This window comes from Nicotiana tabacum, chromosome 11, assembly GCF_000715075.1.
Source record: "Nicotiana tabacum cultivar K326 chromosome 11, ASM71507v2, whole genome shotgun sequence".
Lineage (NCBI taxonomy): Eukaryota > Viridiplantae > Streptophyta > Magnoliopsida > Solanales > Solanaceae > Nicotiana > Nicotiana tabacum.
Genome location: NC_134090.1, coordinates 32209680 through 32229981, shown reverse-complemented (window position 1 = coordinate 32229981; position 20302 = coordinate 32209680).

Here is a 20302-nt window from a genome sequence, read left to right as displayed (position 1 = left end):
GGTAGCCATCCAATCTGCGATCCAAAAGCTGCTTCGGGATCTACACATAGTACAGAATGTAGTATCAGCACAACCGACCCCATGTGCTGGTAAGTGCCTAGCCTAACCTCGACGAAGTAGTGACGAGGCTAGGACCAGACTACTAAATAAACCTGTGCAATTCGACTATATACAACGGAAAAGAGGAACAATAATAAATAGTCAAGTATGGGAGGGGTAGCATGCTGCGGGGGAGATATCAATTCAGAATTTAAGGACAACAAGTAATTGAAAGAAACCATATATCTCGGATGTCAACAAAGAATCAAAAATCAATAAGTGCACGGCATCAATATTACCTCTTACACTTTCACATTTCATTATACGACTTGAGCCAATGCTCCTCAATATTCAAATGCCACAATTACTTTCACAAACTTTGCCAATAATAGAAATCATCACCAAAGCATGAACAATACAACGAAGTCATAAAAATCACAATATAAGACTCACGAGCATGCTTGACACCAACGTATAGATACTCGTCAACATGCCTATACATCATACTCGACAAACACCATATAGCAAATAGGACTCGACTCTTAATCCCTCAACCTAAGGTTAGACCAAACACTTACCTTAATGCCACGAACACAATTCACGTCTCAATTATACAAACTCACTCGTACATTCAAATCACTAAAATAACATCAACAACTTTGAATTTAGCTTCAAAATCAGAAAATTTTCTTAAGAACTTCAAATTTCCAGTTTTCTCAAAAATGATCCGATTCACATCGTTTCAAGTCCGTTTCTTACCAAATTTCATAGACTCATCTTAAATCACATATAAGACCTGTACTGGGCACCGGAACCAAAATACGGGCCCAATACCATCGAGTTCTAATCACAATTCACTTTCAAATCTCATAAATAATTTCAGAAAATAATTTTCTTTAAAAAAATTTATTTCTCAGGCTTGGGACCTCGGAATTCGATTCCGGGCATACGTCCAAGTCCCATATTTTCCTACGGACCCTCTGGGACCGTCCAATCATGGGTCCAGGTCCGGGTCCGTTTATCTAAGATGTGACCAAAGTCAACTTAAACTCATTTTAAATGCTAAATTCATCATTTTCACAAATTTTCACAAAATAACTTTCCGGCTACGCTCTCGAACTGCGCACGTAAATCGAGGTGATGTCGAAAGAGGTTTTTAAGGCCTCGGAACGTAGAATCTATTTTTAAAACAAGTAATGACCATCCTCCACCTCTAAAACAACTGTTCGTCCTCAAACAGACAGAAGAAGGAAGTACCTGAGTCGGGGAAAAGATGGGGATAACGGCTCCGCATATCGGACTCGGACTCCCAGGTCGATGCCTCAACGGGCTGACCTCTCCACTAAACACAAATAGAAGGAAAACTCTTTGATCTCAACTGACGAACCTGCCGGTCTAGAATAGCTACCGGCTCCTCCTCATAAGACAAGTCTTTGTCCAACTGGACAGTGCTGAAATCTAACACGTGGGATGGATCGCCGTGATATTTCCGAAGCATGGACACATGAAACACTGGATGCACGGCTGATAAGCTCGCTGGCAACACAAGTCTGTAAGCCACATCTCCCACTCAATCAAGAATCTCAAATGGGCCAATGAACCTAGGGCTAAGCTTGCCCTTCTTCCCAAATCTCATTACGCCCTTCATAGGCGACACTCGAAACAATACCCGCTCACCGACCATGAAAGCCAAATCTCGAACCTTGCGGTCGGCATAGCTCTTTTGCCTAGACTGAGCTGTACGAAGCCTATCTTGAATAATCCTAACCTTGTCTAAGGCATCCTGAACTAGATACGTACCTAACAACCGAGCCTCTCCCGGCTCAAACCATCCAACTGGCGATCGACACCGCCTACCATACAAAGCCTCATAAGGAGCCATCTGGATACTCGACTGGTAGCTGTTATTGTAGGCAAACTCTGCTAAAGGCAAAAAATGATCCCACGAGCCTCCAAAGTCAATGACACAAGCTCAGAGCATATCCTCCAAAATCTGAATAGTCCGCTCAGACTGCCCGTTCATCTGAGGATGAAACGATGTGCTCAACTCAACCCGTATGCCCAATCCTCGCTGAACTGCTCTCCAGATATGGGAGGTAAACGACATACCTCAATCCGAAATGATAGACTCGGGCACACCATGAAGACGAACAAGCTCCCGGATATAGATCTCAGCTAACCTCTCAGAAGAATAGGAGACTCCACAGGAATGAAATGTTCTGACTTGGTTAGCCAATCAACAATAACCCACACTGCATCGAACTTCCTCTGAGTCTGTGGGAGTCCAACAACGAAGTCCATAGTGATCCGCTCCCACTTCCACTCGGGAAGCTCAATCCTCTAAAACAAACTACTAGGCCTCTGATGCTCGTACTTAACCTGCTGATAGTTCAAATACCGAGCCACATATGCAACGATATCCTTCTTCATTCTTCTCCACCAATAATGCTGCCGCAAATCCTAAAACATTTTAGCAGCGCCCGGTAATAGAGTACCAGGAACTATGAGCCTCCTCTAAAATCAACTCTCGGAGCCCATCTACATTAGGCACGCAAATTCGACCATACAATCTCAAAACTCCATCATCACATAAAGTAACCTACTTGGCACTAAGGCTGTATTCTAGGTAGGGCCTAAATAGGCCGAGCCAAACGATCCCGGGCTTTGACGGGCCTATTTCTGGCGGTCCGGGCCAAACGGTCCCGGGCTTAGCGGTCCTAGAGGGTGGAACCGGCCCACTACGGGCCTAAGCCCACATGGTCCTGGGCTAATTGGGCGGGCCCACTGGCCTAAATGGGCTAAACGGGCCTAAGTGTTCCGGGCTATTTTTTTTGATTTTTTTTTATCTAAAGCAATTTTTTGTAAATTATATATATATATTAAGATGAACTCGGTATTAAAGCTGCTCGGGCTTAGCGGTCTTGGAGGGTGGAACCGGCCCACTACGGGCCTAAGCCCACATGGTCCCGGGCTAAATGAGCGGGCCCGCGGGCCTAAATGGGCTAAACGGGCCTAAGTGTTCCGGGCTATTTTTTTTTGAAATTTTTTTATCTAAAGCAATTTTTTGTAAAATATATATATATATATATATTAAGATGAACTCGGTATTAAAGTCGCAAATTAAAGTTTACATTTAATACTTCAAATTAAAGTTCAATGCCTTCAACATAATACTTCAAATTAATCTAACAAAACTAAAACATTAAGTATAATACATTTAATAATTTTAAAATAACACAAATTTTCTCAAATTAACTTAAAATCTTAAATATGAATGTCTGAAGAACGCACAAGACAACTCTTTATATGCCTCCTTAAACAGCCCGTGCCCTCCAACTTTGGACAATGAGTGTAGACTCGACCACAATTCTTGCACTTTATTATGTAAACTTCTTCATTTTCTTATACCACATTAAAGTGTTCCAAAACAAATGGGCGCAATCTAGAATCACCGGGCATGATTTAACTTGAATTAAGAATTTGAGTTTGAGAAATGAGAGATGAGTGAAGACTTGAAGATTTGAATACTTCAATTTGAGTTTGAGAAATGAGAGAGATTGATGAATTTGTGAGTAAAAATGAAAGAATGAGGGGGTATTTATAGTTGAGAATAGGGAAAAGGTATAATTATAAAAAGTTTGGGGTCCAAATGGCTATTTATTAAAAAGCCAAACGGCTAAACTGGCAGGCCAACGACTAGTTTTTAAATATAAAATAGTAAAATAGTCGTTGAGCCCGTTTGGCCCGGTTGAACCGGCCTAGGCCCGCCTGCCGGTCCCGGGCTAAATAGTCTATTTGGTGAGGACCTCCATAGTGGGATTTTAGGACCGGTAGGGACCGACCCGTTTGAACCGGCCCATTTGGCCCGTTTGCTAGTGGTCCCGAGTCGGTCTCGGGCTGGGCCCGACCCACAATACAGCCTTACTTGGCACCTCCGTGCTGCATCGTGTCTCTAAGGACACACAAATGGGGATCATCATAATGCCAATCATGGATACGCTCCAATAAATAAGAACGAGCGACCGTGCAAGCTAACACACGGCTAGGCTCAGAAACATCAAACCTCACGAACTGATTGGCCAAAGCATGAACATCCAAAGTAAGCGGTCTCTCACCAATCGGAATATAAGCAAGACTGCCCATACTGGCTGACTTCCTACTCAAAGTGTCGACCACCACATTGTCCTTTCCTGTATGATATAAGATGGTGATATCATAGTCCTTTAATATCTCCAACCACCAACTCTGCCTCAAATTTAGCACCTTCTGCTTGAACAAATACTGTAGATTCTTGTGATCCGTGAATACCTCACATGCCACGCCATACAGATAATGCCTCCAAATCTTCAACGCGTGAACAATGGTTGCCAACTCCAAATCATGAACCGGATAGATTTTTTCATGAATCTTCAAATGTCGTGAAGCATAGTCAATGACCTTGCCATCCTGCATCAACACTGCACCAAGTCCAATACGAGATGCATCACAATAAACCATATAAGGCCCTGAACCTGTGGGCAAAACCAACACCGATGCCATAGTCAGAGCTGTCTTGAGCTTCTGAAAGCTCGCCTCACACTCGTCCGACCATTTGAACTGGGCACCCTTCTAGGTCAACTTGGTCATTGGGGCTGCAATAGATGAAAACCCCTCCACAAACCGACGATAATAACCTGTCAATCCCAAGAAGCTTCGAATCTCTGTAGCTGATGCTGGTCTAGGTCAGTTCTCGACTGCCTCAATCTTCTTCGGATCAACCTGAATACCCTCTGCGGATATAACATGAACCAGGAATGCAACTGAACTTAGCCAGAACTCACACTTCAAAAACATAGCATACAACTGACTATCCCTCAATGTATGAAGAACCACTCTAAGATGCTGCTCGTGCTCCTCCCGGCTACGGGAGTAGATCAAAATATCATCAATGAAGACTATCACAAACAAATCCAAATAAGGCCTGAACACTCGGTTTGTCAAATCCATGAAAGTTGCTGAGGCATTTGTCAACCCGAATGACATCACCAAGAACTCATAATGCTCGTACCGAGTGCGGAAAGCTATCTTAGGGACATCAGATTCCCTAATACTCAACTAATGGTAGCCAAATCTCAAGTCAATCTTCGAGAATACCTTGGCACCCTGAAGCTGATCAAACAAATCATCAATCCTCGGCAATGGATACTTATTCTTAATTGTAACCTTGTTCAACTGCCGGTAATCAATACACATTCTCATCGATCCGTCCTTCTTCTTAACAAACAACACAGGCGCACCCCAAGGCAAAACACTCGGTCTAATGAAACCCTTCTCAAGCAAGTCTTGCAAATGCTCCTTCAACTCTTCCAACTTAGGTGGGGCCATACGATATGGCAGATAGAAATGGGCTGAGTGCCCGGAGCCAAATCAATGCAAAAGTCAATATCCCTGTCGGGTGGCATACCAGACAGGTCTGAAGGGAATACCTCAGGAAACTCATGAACAACGGGCACATAATCAATAGATGGAACCTCAGCACTAGAATCACGAACATAAGCCAAATAGGCCAAACACCCCTTCTCGACCATATGCCGAGCCTTCATATAAGAGATAACACTACAGGTAGAATGACCAGGAGTCCCTCTCCACTCCAAACGAGGTAAACCCGGCAAGGCTAAGGTCACCGTTTTGGCATGACAATCGAAGATAGCGTGATAAGGTGATAACCAATCCATCCCCAATATGACATCGAAATCAACCATATCCAGAAGAAGCAAATCTACACGAGTTTCAAGACCCCTAATCACCCACTGGTGTAGACACATAAACAAAAGCACTCAAAGAATCGCTAGACATGACCAGATAGTGTGAAAAATAAGATGACACATAGGAGTACATAAATCCTAGATCAAATAAAACCGAAACATCTCTATTACAAACCAGAATAGTACCTATGATAACTACATCGGAAGCCTTAGACTCGGGCCTGGTTGGAAGAGCATAACATCGGGGCTGGGGCCCACCACCCTGAACTACATTTCTGGGACGGCCTGCTGCTGGCTGGCCTCCACCTCTAGCGGCCTGAGCTCCACCTCTAATAACACTACCTCCACCTCTATCACCTCTACCCCCACCTATAGCTGGCTGGGTAGGCCGTGGAACACTCGGTGTCTGAACCATGGCACGAGAACCCTGATGCTGAGAGCTACTCGGTGCTCGAGGGAAAAACCTAGTAATGTGACCCATATCACCACAAGTGTAATAAGCCCTCGGCTGCTGAGACTGCTGACCCTGACGACCTGAATGACCACCCCAAAAACTCTGAAGAGACGGTGCACTTATAGGAGCTGGTGGTGCACTATAGGACTACTGATCAAAATACTGTATATGGGAACCACGACCACCTGAAGCATCGTAAGAAACCTGAAGTGCTGACTGGAAAGGCCTAGGAGGATGGCCTCTACCATACGAATCTCTGCCTCCAAATGAGGTACCACTGAATCGTCCTGAATGACGAGGCCTCTTGTTAGACCCCTGACCACCTCCCTGCGATAGAACCATCTTAACTCTCCGAGCCACATTGGCCGCCTCCTGGAAAGAAATCTCACTCCCAGTCTCTCTAGCCATCTGAAGATGAATTGGCTGAATAAGTCCATCAATGAACCTCCTCACTCTCTCTCTTTCGGTGGGAAGTATGATAAGAGCATGACGAGCCAAGCTGATGAATCTGGTATCATACTGGGTAACAGTCATAGAACCCTGCCGGAGACGCTCAAACTGCCTCCGATAGGCCTCTCTCTGAGTGATGGGGAGAAACTTCTCCAGAAATAGCTGAGTAAACTACTCCCAAGTCAAAGCTGGTAATCCGGCTGGTCTACCCAAGCAATAATCTCTCCACCAAGTCTTGGCGGATCCAGACAAGCAAAAAGTAGCAAAATCGACCCCATTGGTCTCAACTATCCCCATGTTCATGAGAACCTTATGACAACTGTCTAGATAATCATGGGGATCCTCAGAATATGCACTGCTGAAAGTAGTAGTGAAGAGCTTGGAGAACCTGTCCAACCTCCACAAAACATCGGCAGGCATAGCTGCTCCAACACCGGTCTGAGCTACCACACCCGGCTAAACTACTCTAACTAGCTGGACTGCTAGAGTCTGGAACTAGGGAGCTACCTGCTCTAGAGTACGAGTAGCAGGAGTCTGGGCTCCTCCTCCAGCCTGAGAGACTGCTGGTGCTACAAGAAGAAAGCCTGCCCGGGTGACACTCTCCATAACGCCCACTAGGCGGACCAGAGCATCCTAGAGTACTGGGGTAGCAATAAATCCCTCTGAGACCTGAGCAGGGCCTACCGGAACTGTCTAGGCCGGAACCTCATCATTAAAGTCAACCTGAGGCTCAGTCACTGGTGCTGTTGCTTTGGGCTGAGCTTTGCCACTACCTCGGCCCCTAGCACATCCTCGCCCTCGCCCTCTACCCTTCATGGGAGCTGCTGCTGGGGGCTCGGGCTGCTGGTCAGTGGATGAGAAAGCGCGTGTTCTCGCCATCTGCGAAAGAACAGAGTAGAAATTCAATTAGTATTGAGAAACCAAACCACACGACAAGAAAGAATAAATGTGAAGTTTTTCCTAACTCTGTAGCCTCTAGAATAAATATAGACGTCTCCGTACCGATCCCTCAGACTCTATTAAGCTTGTCTGTGAACTGTGAGACCCATGTAACCTAGAGCTCTGATACCAACTTGTCACGACCCGGATTTCCCATCCTCGGGAGCCGTGATGGTGCCTACTGATGTGAGCTAGGCAAGCCAATTATTGAATGAATTACCTTTTTACCCCTTTTATACTCTTTAACATTTATAAAACAATAATGTGTAAACAATGGAAATTTAGAATAAGCAGAAGAAAAGCAATAAAAATATCTGAACATGTGCTAATACAACAGTTTAAGCCTTAACCACCCAGAACTGGTGTCACAGTGTCACAGACGATCTAAGATTTACTACATACAAAGTTCGAAAAATAAACGATACACTATTTCTGAATTAAGGAAATGAAATAGGGATAAAGGGATAGAAGGAGACGCCAGGGCCCTACGGACGCCTGCAAGTCTACCTTGGATCTCCACGTGGACTGAAGGTAGCCACCCTATCTACAATCTAAAAGCTGCTCTGGGATCTGAACATAGTATAGAGTGTAGTATTAGCACAACCGACCCCATGTGCTGGTAAGTGCCTAGCCTAACCTCGGCGAAGTAGTGACGAGGCTAGGACCAGACTACCAAATAAACTTGTGCAATTCAACTATATACAGCGAAAAAGAAGAACAGTAATGTACATTCAAGTATGGGAGGGGTAACATGCTGCGGGGGAACTATCAATTTAGAATAGAAAGACAACAGATAATTGAAAGAAACAACATATCTCAGGTATCAACAAAGAATCAGAAATCAATAAGTGCACGATATCACGCTTCGTACTTTTACTCTCGTCCTCACCCAAAGCAATCAAGTAATGAAAATGTACACGACATCACCCTTCGTGCTTTTACTCTCGTCCTCACCATATAATCAATATAATCGGCACAGAATGGTACATCGTGCGGCACGGCATCACCCTTCGTGCTTTACACTCTTTCCTCACAAATCATACCAGCATCACCCTTCGTGCTTTATCACTCTCTCACCAAATAATACATGACATCACCCTTCGTGCTTTAACTCTCTTCCTCACCCAAACAACAATCACAAACAATAGGGCAAGGAAATAAATGAAACTACAATAAGAATCCCGGCAAGGGAACAATAACTTAACAAGTCCCGGCAAGGGACAACATCAAAACAACAACAACATCCCGGCAAGGGAGACATTCTTTTCTCTTTTTCACTTTCACTTTACAACTCACTTTACAACTTGAGCCAATGCTCTAATAGGGTTCAATTTATCTCTTACACTTTCACATTTCATTATACGACTTGAGACAATGCTCCTCAATATTAAAATGCCACAATTACTTCCACAATCTTTGCCAACAATAGAAATCATCACCAAAGCATGAACAATACAACGAAGTCATAAAAATCACAATATAAAACTCACGGGCATACTTGATACCAACGTATTGATACTCGTCACCATGCCTATACGTCGTACTCGACAAACACCATATAGCAAATAAGACTCGACTCCTAATCCCTCAAGCTAAGGTTAGGCCAAACACTTACCTTGATGCTACGAACACAATTCACGTCTCAATTATCGCTTTACCCCTTGATTCAACCACCAATTCGCTCGTATCTAGTCACAAGTTACTTAATTACATCAATAAACGCTAAATGAATCAACTCCAATGCATGAAAAAGAGTTTTCCAAAGTTTTACCCAAAAAGTCAAAAATTGCCCCCGAGCCCACATGGTCAAAACCCGAGGTTCGAACCAAAACCCGATTACCCATTCCCCTATGAACCCAAATATATAATTTGTTTTGAAATCGGACATCAAATCGAGGTCCAAATCTCCAATTTTTGAAAAACCTAGGTTCTACCCAAGACACCCAATTTCCCCCATGAAAATCATTGATTCTGAGTTGAAATCATGTGAAAAGATGTTAATGATTGAAGAAAACGAGTTAAAATTGACTTACAATCGATTTGGAAGAAGAGTTGTCTTTGAAAAATCGCCCAAGAGTGTTTTGGTTTTGAAAGAGTGTGAAAAATAGGAGATTTTCAGCTAAGTATAAAAATTGCAGGTTGCAGATATGGGAACTGCGAACAGGGTTTGAAATTGCGAACCCCGGCCTTTGCTAGGTTCGCATTTGCAAAAAAAGGCTCGCATTTGCGAGCTGGGAATTGCGATCCATATGTTGCATTTGCGACGACTGGCCTCAAGCTGGGGGATCGCATTTGCGATCAAAATCCTCGCAATTGCGAAGATAGGTTGGCCTGGGCTTCTTCCGCAATTGCGACCAAGCCCTCGTATTTGCGATATCGCATTTGCGAGCCATGCGAAGCCTGCAGGCCTGCACAGAAATAGCTGAAGTCTGGAATTCCTTAAGACCAAAAATTCACCCCGTGGCCTATCCAACACTCACCCGAGCCCTCGGGGCTCCAACCCAATCATGCACACCAACCTAAAAACATCATACGGACTCGCTCGTGAATTCAAATCACTAAAATAACATCAACAACTATGAATTTAGCTTCAAAATCAGAAAATTTTCTTAAGAACTTCAAATTTCCAATTTTCTAAAAAATGATCTGATTCACGTCGTTTCAAGTACGTTTCTTACCAAATTTCACAGACTTATCTTAAATCACATATAAGACCTGTACCGGGCGTCGGAACCAAAATACGGGCCCGATACCATCGAGTTCTAATCACAATTCATTTCCAAATCTCATAAATAATTTTAGAAAACAATTTTCTTTGAAAAAATTCATATCTCGGGCTTGGGACCTCGGAATTCGATTCCGAGCATACGCCCAAGTCCTATATTATTTCCTACGGACCCTCTGGGACCGTTCAATCACGGGGATCCGTTTGCCCAAAATGTTGACCGAAGTCAACTTAAACTCATTTTAAATGCAAAATTCATCATTTTTCACAGATTTCCACAAAATGGCTTTTCGGCTACGTGACCGGACTGCGTATGCAAATCCAGGTGATGCCGAAAAGGTTTTTAAGGCCTCAGAACACAGAATCCATTTTTAAAACAATACATCAACCATATATTATATAGCCCAAATAGAGTTCTGAGAGAAAAGTTATGTGCATTTTACTAGACAGTGCATAATATGCCTACTCGATTCTTCGTTTTGTCGTTCTATCATCCGTTGAACCCCGAATACGATCCCGGCTTAATTCCTTGGGCTTTTACTCAGACTTCAAAGCTCCAAATCACTTGAATTCATTCCATAACATCTACATAGCTCGAAATCACTCCTACAAGGCATAAAACACACAATTAGTGCAAAACACTAGCGATTAAAGCTCAAACTCAATTAAAGTGCAGTAAATTAGAGTGTAATAAGCGACTAGAATACGTAATTATAGCTTATCATCAACACCCCACACTTAAACCATTGCTCGTCCTCGAGCAATCAAACTACACTTTATATAGACACGACATTTTTAAGCAATTTCCCTAACTCATCATACCAAGAATATTTAAAATAGACTAAGCACAAAGGTGTTATAACATCTTCACCTCAAGTTTTGACTCACAAGTACCACGCATTATTCACAACTCACCCACTTACTCTAACATAGAGGCCAACAATATTACCTTTCCTTCATGAATCAAGTACCCTCACACAACAAAAGAGAGTAGTTCCACACAATAAAATTTAAAAACACTTAGGAACTCAAGATAGAAAGAATTCACTCACTCTCAAAAATAACATTCATATGCCACAAAAGATGCACCATAGGCTTGCCCGTAGTGTACTACTCTACTAATCGAGCTCATTCAGTCTAGGATCAAGTAGAACTTTATTTGGTTGTAATGTAGGCTGCGGGACAGGTAGGATATATTTGGATATAAGAGTGACTACACCTCCCTAAGCACTTTAATACATATACTTTAACATTCAATCCCATACTTATGTCAAACCAAAACTCCAACTTCACTTCAATTTATATTACCCCATACTTCTTTAACCAAAATTACATCAAAAGCCACCACCACAAAGAATATTCTTCACAACGATACAACTGTATTCTTTTCTTTCTTTTTCAATCAAATGGCTTTTATTTTTCAACATAGTGTACATTTCTCCTTAGTTCATTAGTTTCACTCAAAAGCCAAACCAACCACCTCACACTTTAACTTTGATAAAGTTCATAAATAAAGCAAGTGCTCATGAAAGGTTACAATAGTTCAAATAGATGGTTAATTCAAACAAATGGGCAAGACTTGTAATGTGGTTGCCAAAGAAATAGGATTACAGGCTCAAAGAGGTTAACTACGATACATAACAATTAGGTGGGTAAAATATACATATCTGGCTCAACAAAGAAACGTATATATCACTTCCAAGACTGAATAAAACTACTATTTCTCTTTGTAAACACACGGAGCAAGTTCTAGACATCAAATGCACACACAGAATAACACAAAACCTTACACACACACATGACACATAACTCACTCAGTATTGGATTCATCAAGACACTCTAGTCAAAGCAGTTAAGCAAATTTGAATTCATACAATTATATGTACTTATAAAAGAGTCAAAAACTGAGGCTAAGCGTCATAACCAAAGTACTCACTATTCTCAAGGCATAACAAAGTCAAGAGATATTGCTTCATTTCAAAACACAACACAATGGCTCCTATTCCTAAAAAAACTAACTACACCCGGTTCAAATAAAACCCTTGAAAAAGAATCACGATACAAAGAAAAACCAAGGAGGAATTGCTACACTATCTAACAAAAGAAAATCTTTTTATTTTATTTTTTCTTTAGACTTAAATCCATCAAGAAAATTGTCTAATAGATCCATCGTCGGGAAAAGTCCAATCTTTTCTATTTTAAAAAAAATTATTCAATTAAACTAACACAACTAAAATAGCATAGAAAGTCACGCGGACAATCTCCTCACCCCACACTTAAAATTGTGCATTATCCCCAATGCACTCCCATATATATAAGAAGGTAAAAGAAACTCCCTAGTAGGCCAAAGGCCGAAGCACTAGCATCTTATGGGGTACTTAGACTTCTCCCAGGCCTGGTCCTTCGTGTGGGTACCTCACACTTAGTTCCAACTATCTGTTTTGTTGTTGCATCTTTCCAATGGCTTTGCATTCCATGCTCCTAAAAAATAAAAAATCGACGCTACAAAAATAATACAATTAGAAAAAAAACAAACACAAATATAGTAGTAAAGCTGGGTTGCTTCCCAACAAGCGCTTGATTTAACGTCGCGACACGACGTGAATCACTTTTTACCTCCACCTTGAACTTATGAATTGAGCCCCCAATTTGGCTTCAAGTATTCAGTTATGCTCTAGGGGTGGTGGAACAAATATAATTGGCCCAAGCAACCATTGTACTATTTTACACTTCTTGGCTTTTAGATGAGGTATGTAATCCTGTCTTTCTGGCAAGAAAAATTCCAGACTGTAGGCACCTTGTTCATTATTCCTTGACTCCTCAATCGGCTCGGATGACTCTATTTCCATATCATCATCCAAGCTCAATGTGGAAAAATGCTTGGAGTGAGGACCAATGCGCTCAAACACATGAACTTCAGGACTTTCAACATCCTCAAGATCAATGATACTAAAGTCAACAAAATTTGTATCCTCAAAGTCCTTGGCTGACTCTAGTCCCACTTCTTCAACATCCACATCCTCAAATTGTAGTTGGCTAGGTTGTTGATGTTCTACTCTGACCTCCTTAATTAACACCTCAAATTCACGCTCTTCTTGGCTACTATCCCCAATATTGGCTTGTTAAGCATTAACAACTCCAACCACTTGACTTAATTAAGCCTCAAGTTGCGAATAATTGCCTCTTGCCTTTCTGTCTGCAATTGTTTTCATTATTTTGTTTCAGAAGGCACTTTAACATATCCTTGATCTCCTTCAGGTCTGCATTCCCAGGTTCTTTTATCAAGCCCCAACCCTGGGAGGCGTGGCTGGCACTCGGTGTCGTACCGATCCGAGCGAACCACTCTGTAACTCATTTATTTTCTTTGTAACTATCATGAGCCAACATGGCCATAACTCGTAATGTATAACTATAAGTGGGCAAGAGTTTACCAATGAACCATCTTTCTTAAAACATGAATACATATGGGCCGTCAAGGCCTCGGTCATACTGTACAAAATGAACCTCTGTCTACAAAGCCTCTAAGATTATTTGATATCAAATGGGACAGGGTACCGATCTACCCATAAGTTTGTAGCAAATTCTGACACGGTGACTCATAAACTCGGTTGCACTCCGAATAAGGTGGAGTCTTACCGATCATTCGTTAATGCTGACCTCGTCTACTATGAGGGCTCATCAAACCGATTATCTATACCTGCAGGCATGAATGCAGTGTCCCCAACAAAAGGACGTCAGTATGAATAATGTACTAAGTATGTAAGGCATGTAGATAAATATATAAAGAGCATGGAAGAAACATGGAGTAAATGACTCATCCTGTAAGTTTGGATAACTCTGTAAATCATGAAATACTTATAGTGTCATGCATATGCATATGAATGTCATGTCGTGCATAGATACATGTGTTCATAATATCATCAAGCCTCTGAGGGCATCCCATCATATCATCTCGGCCACTGTGGGCAAAATCATCAACGTATACTAGCTGATCAGGTGGTAGTGTGTATATAACACTGAAACCTTTTCCCATATCCCATATCCATATAATATACAAATATACGTGTATATAACGCCATCTGGTGCCACTGTGGACAAAATCATCAATGTATACCAGCTGATGAGGTGGTGGTGCGTATATAACGCCGCAACCTTTTTCCATATCCCATATATATATATATATATATATATATATATATATATATATATATATATATATATATATAACGCCGTCTGAGTCATGGGTAAATGCACATATAAATGAATGCAATGCATGAGAAATACGTTAATAAAACTTCTCTGAACGTCAAAAGACTATTCTATCTCTAATTAATATTATTTTACAGGAATAAATAACATAGACATCCTTTTCTCAGAATAATAATCAAGATTTAAAGGGAAATATGCCCCATTATATTAAGGAGAAAAATTATTTAGTTTACTGATGAACTAGTTGTATAGATTATTTCAAGAACAAAGAATAGCAAGGTTGATGCTAATTATTGTTTTGTCTTCACAAATATTACTTACTTATTCATGAAAATCTTTGTATCCACGACGATGCATGGTAGCAAAGACAACAACGTGTTTAACCATAATTATTGCAATAAGTTTAATGCATGATATGAAATTCTGTTTCTCTTAAGCTTTGTGAGATGAAGACAATACAGCATAAGTAGAAGAAGGAAACAACTATTTAAATAACAGGAAATATGAAGTCAATAATCCATTAATGTTTGGAAGCTACTTTCACGAGAGAGCATACATGTTTTTTTTTTAAAATGTCACAAGGACAATATTTTGAAGTTTTAAATGCAAAAATTGAACTTGAAAATAGTATCAAAGAGTTTCACTTGCAAAAATTGGAACTCTAGAATAATTTTCTGGAGTTCACTCTTTGACAAGTAGTTTTTGGGTTGACAGGCTCGAGATTGAGAGCAAAGCGTAGAGAAGTCCTTAACGGTTATTCAATATAGAATTGGCTATTTTTTTAACTACTACTTTGTAACGGCTAGCTATATTTCAACGAGCGATCCTAAAGTTGGCTACTTGGTATAAGTAGGGATAGTTTTAACATATCTTTGTCATTTACCTAACCACATGACGTTGGTTCAGCCTGTTAGTACTTCAATCTCAAGGAGGAAGAACATAGCAGCACCTATGAAGCTTGATTCGGTCTTCGAATGACTATGATGAGTCAAGCCTTCCAATATACACCCAACCTTATGCGCTCATACAAGCTGGCGGAGAGTTCAAGTGCATTCTCCCATCTATTCATGCGTACTAATCCCTTAATGAGGTTAACGAAGTCCGCAAGCTCTGGAACTGCGCCTTTCTTTATCATGTCTTAAGGATGAGGTGAGGATTAAACCAGACTTCACTGATGGTAGGGAGTTAAGGATCAAGAAAACTGGGCCTTATATATATAATTGTATTAGCCGCAAGAAGTCCTGCTGTAACCGGCGGTTTCCTCTCCAGCCTGCAGTATTCGCTCACTGTATGCAGAGCTAATAGAGGTAGCATCCCACGTGATACTGAACCCTACCTACCCCTTCTTCTTTCCATTGCTAATTTGTGTATTTGTTGAATGAATTGCAACTGTAGGAACAAGAGAGTTGATCCAAATTTGTACCGTTTTACTTTCTTTAAATTGTCACCAAATTGGAGATGACTGTGGGAATTTGAATGAATTATGATTTTTGTTTACAAATCTTCTTCGACAAGAAAAGAGTATTCCAAATGCTTCGTTTGCCTTCCTGCTTTTTGATTGCTATCAATTAGAACCCTATAAACTGGATTTATGAGTCATCTATTAAATCCTATATGGTTGCCACGTTGATGGGCTCAAGACTTATCCATATTTTATAATTAATTAACTAATCTTTCACAAAAATTACTAATTAATCAATTATTCACATAATTAAGAATTATCTCAACTTACTTAAAATATTACTTATTTTTAATACACTTTATATATCCTACTATCATGGTTATGTGGTACTATATAAAATCAATACATACAATATTATTTCATTAAAATATCCATGTAAAAATACATATATTTTCTCAACTTCTAATTTTCCTAATCTCATATAAAGAGTAAAATTTTCGTACGCTTAATTCTTAAAATGGTAAAAAGATAACCTTCTTTTCTTGTGAGAAAATAATTTCTATCTTTACAATAAAGAAACTCTCATAAACTTTCTCATATTATGTGTATAATTTAAAATATATTCGAAAGTAGTAATATTAATAACTATATAAAATTATATTTTTCAAACCTTTTTTTTCTACAGTAAATGTTCAACTCAAAATAAGTATCATATCAAAATGTATCTAACTGTATCAAGGTTGTTAAACTTACGAGGTGTAACATCTTTGTTCATGTTAACTTCACAAGAAAAGGTAGAACCATCATAGTAAGGGGTTGGGGAAAGATAAGAATATAAGCATAACCATAAAAGTGACCATCTTGACCACCACACATATCACATACATTCCACACATAAGATTGAGTTGGTGCACATAACTCGCTCTCGGAAATATTTTGGTAATTAACATGGGTGATTTTCTTCACAATATGCATAAGGAGGATTAAAAGTAGAATTACCAGCATCCAAACTCCCATAATTTCAGGATACCATGTTTCTCAAATTAACAAGTAAAACAAAAATATAAAAAAGATCAAATACAACAAAACAAAAATAAAAGTTCAAACTTGCAACCTAGCAATATGTATACCTACAGCTACACTGTTAGTTCCCCGGCAACGGCGCCAAAATTTGATCATGCCCAACTCTAGTCTTAAAAAGGATAAGTGGTCGCTGCAAATATAATCCGGTCTAAAAGTCCGGAGTCGAATCTCACAGAGAACTAAGGCTTAGCTATATCTGTTTAATTTCACTAAAAATACAAGTTTGAACAATTTTCTAAATTATAAAGATCGAGATTTATATTTCTAACTAATTAACTAGCAAATACTAGAAAGCGATAAAATTATCAACTAACGAGACAAAGAGTTGGAGACTAAATTAAGGAGATCTAGAGTTATGATTTCCCCAATTGTCGAAATCCTTCTAGCTATGTTCCCTATAATTTTGCCAATGTATTCTCTACTGATCGTGAGCACTTTAGGTGCCGTAATTCTCTCTCGAGCAACTACAGCAAATTACTAGACATATTCTCTCGAACTACGCTAGTTGGCTTTATCTAACAGCTCATTATGAACACGTCAAGGCTTTGTTATTTCTAAACCTGCCTTTAAACCCGTTGTATTGATTTCTCACATACGTTAGGAGTGACGTTGTTCAACAACCACCTAAATATGTATCCTTTCTCAAGCAATACATAATAGGCGTAGTCAATTGATGGACATTCAATCAACAACAACAAACACATAGTTGAACAAGTAGAGAAATCTAAAGGCTCAATTATATAAAAACATAACAAGAATTTATCCTACAAAAGGTTCTATCAAAACCCTAGATAACAAATTAGCTATTCATAATAGTATGTAAAATTACAATACTAAAAGTCATAACCAACAATAAAAAATAGGAAGAGGAAGGAAAAACTCATAGAAGAATTCCCCGCCTTGCTCCTATTGTGTCTCTGCCTCCTTAGGTTGAATCTGTGTCAAAAGTATGTCCAACCTCCTCAAAATACCATTTTTCCATGTATATATACCAAGTGGGGTCGGGCCCAAATAATTATACTTTCTCCTACGCGAAAAAGGACAATTCTTTCAGGTTTGGAGCTCGCGGTCGCGGTCCGGGCGCGGTCATTACCCAGTGTACTGCCTCAGTCCGCATCCAGGTCCGCGGTCGCGGTTTCAACCGCGTTTTGCACCCTGTTCCGTTCGAAATTTGGAAACATATAAAATATAAAAGTTGTAGCTCTTTGCGTTAGCTTTCCAACCATATATTATATAGACCAAATGGAGGTCTGAGCAAAACATTATGTGTATTTTATTAGACAGTGCACAATATACCTATTCGATTCTTCATTTCGTTGCTCTATCATCCGTTGATCCCCGAATATGATCCTGGCTTAATTCCTTGGGCTTTTACTCAGACTTCAAAGCTCCAAATCACTTGAATTCATTCCATAACATCTACATAGCTCGAAATCACTCCTACAAGGCATAAAACACACAATTAGTGCAAAATACTAGCGATTAAAGCTCAAACTCAGTGCAGTAAATTAGAGTGTAATAAGCGACTAGAATACATAATTATAGTATATCATCATAATTCATCTCAAAATCAATAAGAATCTCCTCTCTCTACTTTTCTCACAAATTTGGATTTGTATTTCGGATTTGCCCAAACTATGCCTATCCTGTAACTACGTTCGCAAGAGGAGAAGCCTAAATGCCTAATCAATTGCTTAACCGTGTCTTCTAGGATAGCCCGACCGAAGAAATAGCATAAGCGCTTAGGGCATCTCCAACCTTTACCCCATTTTTGGTCCCCAAAATGGGGATTTCCCCACCATTTTGGGGACAACTTACTCCAACCATTTGCCCATTTTCTTTCCCAAATGTTTTTATTTCTTATTTTTCTTCTATATTATATTATTATCTTTTATTTCAATTTTATTTTTTTAATTTTCATTAAACAAATTCCATTTTTTATTTTTATTAATTTGTAATTTCCATTAAAACAATTCCATAAAATTTTAAATAATATAATTTATAAGAAACTATTATAGATTAACTAATAATTCAAATAAAAGTGAAATCATTGCAACATCTAATATTTTATATTTGCACAATTCATTTTTTGAGATAATTATATATTGTTTGTACAATTATAACTTATAATAAAATTAACTTACAATTTTACATAAAAATAATAAATGCACAAAATTTAATTTATCAAAATTATATACCAAAGTTAAGATGTAAAATTAATATTATAAAGACATTACATAAACATAATTAGAATATATATATAAAGAGATAAATTAAAAGATTAAATAATAAAATAATAAAAAATAATAATGAATAGTAATGAGGGAGATAAATAGTGTACCCCATATTTGAGGGAATACTATTCATCCCCATTTTGGGAACAGAAATAGAGAGGGTTGGAGCTAAATTGCCTTAGCCGCAAGTGCTTTATGACGGCAAACGCTTCCTATAAATACAGATCCCATTTTCGACCTAATCCCAACTCATCATACTTTGCTCTAATCCTCTAAGAAAACTATCCCTCTCATTCTCTCTATCTCCTCTCGTGTACTTCTCTCAAGGTAAATAATCTGTCTTTCTATTAATTCAATCATTTGTTGAAGACGTTTAAATTTACGCGAATTAGTGTATTCTATCAATATCTGAACAAAATTGTCCCTTTTTGGACGTTGATCGGCAGATCTGCCCCCAATTAATCAAATTTAGAACAATCTTTAATTGATGATACATGCCTTTTCTGTTCAATAGTATGTATTTGAAACTATTTTGATGTTATATCATTGGTTTTCCTTGTTTTGATGGATGTTTGTTAGTTTTTTTATAGGAATTGTTAATTGTGACCTAGCTAGGATTTCTTCAGTCAAATTGAATTAGATCCTAAAATTTTTACAAGTTTAAAGATTGATTTTTGTTTGCAAAAGAGGCCTTACTAATCTCTGGGATTTTGGATTTATTTATTCTCGCATGGGCAATATATAACAATTCTGTTCTACTTATGTAGATTTTGAACTATTCCCTATTTGGTAGCTATGGTTTTATGCTTTTAGTGTTTTGTTGAGTTGTTTGAATGATTGATTGTTCGAGGGAATGAACTTTGTTTAAAGTATCCAAAAATTGGATGTTAAATTTTTTTTAAGCTTATGTTACTTATGGCTGTAGAAAATGAGGGTGATTGAATTTTCCTTCTTTGATTTATCTCTTGTCTTCTACTAGCTATTTGGTAGCACCATTTAGCTGTCTTTGGAATGCTGCTTTCC